Here is a 799-nt window from a genome sequence, read left to right on the forward strand (position 1 = left end):
CTCCCTTGGGCCATGATGTCATCTGGCTTCTCTCAGTTCTTCATCAGCCTGCAGTAGTTCGAACAGCCCCACATGGTTAGTGTCCTCGAAGCAGGGTGGGCCCCGACAGTCCACGGCAGTCCCCAGTTATAAGAGCTTTGTCGGGATGGTCGAGACCATGCCCGTGATAATTCTTTTCAGATTTTGCTTGGATTACAAATGCTCCAGTTAAGATTCTTTGTAAAGAATTCTTGGGGCGCCTGGGTGGCTCAGTCGGTTGAGCGTCTGACTTCGGCTCAGGTCGTGATCACGCGGTTCACGGGTTCGAGCCCCGCGTTGGGCTCTGTGCTGACAGCTTGGAGCCTGCAGCCTGCTTCGGATTCTGTGTCTCCTTCTCTCTCTGCCCCTCCCCTGCTCGTGCTCTGTCTCTCTCTCTCTCTCTTTGTCAAAAATAAATAAACATTAAAAAAAAAAAAGAAAAAGAATTCTTGAGCACCCAAACGGTCCCAGGGGGACCCCGTGTGAGAAACATTCAGGCAGCAGAAGTCAGTGACTGGGAACCAGCCTGGCATCTGGTTTACTGCCAGCTGAGAAGTACTGACCCTTCTCTGAGCCTCATCTCCTAACTGACGTTTCCTATAGCTCAGACACCTTTGCCTCTGTGATTCCTCTGACAGTCCCAGGCCCTGTGGCCCATCACACCCTGGGCTTCCGGCTTGGGGCTGTGCCCAGAGATGCTGCATGGCAAACTGGCCACAGGCAGAATCCTCTCTGAGCAAAGGCTGGGCTGTAGGGACGGGGGCAGGGGCATGCCCAGGGC

The 799-nt window shown here is 54.3% G+C and overlaps 1 non-coding gene across 1 annotated transcript; it reads left to right on the forward strand.

Moving 5' to 3' along the window:
* The first annotated feature begins 237 nt into the window (after positions 1-237).
* Positions 238-322, forward strand: TRNAR-UCG (transfer RNA arginine (anticodon UCG)). The gene has a single exon. It is a non-coding gene; the product is annotated as a tRNA-Arg (tRNA).
* The last annotated feature ends 477 nt before the right edge of the window (positions 323-799 follow it).

Source organism: Panthera onca, chromosome A3 (genome assembly GCF_046562875.1).
Source record: "Panthera onca isolate mPanOnc1 chromosome A3, mPanOnc1 haplotype 2, whole genome shotgun sequence".
NCBI lineage: Eukaryota > Metazoa > Chordata > Mammalia > Carnivora > Felidae > Panthera > Panthera onca.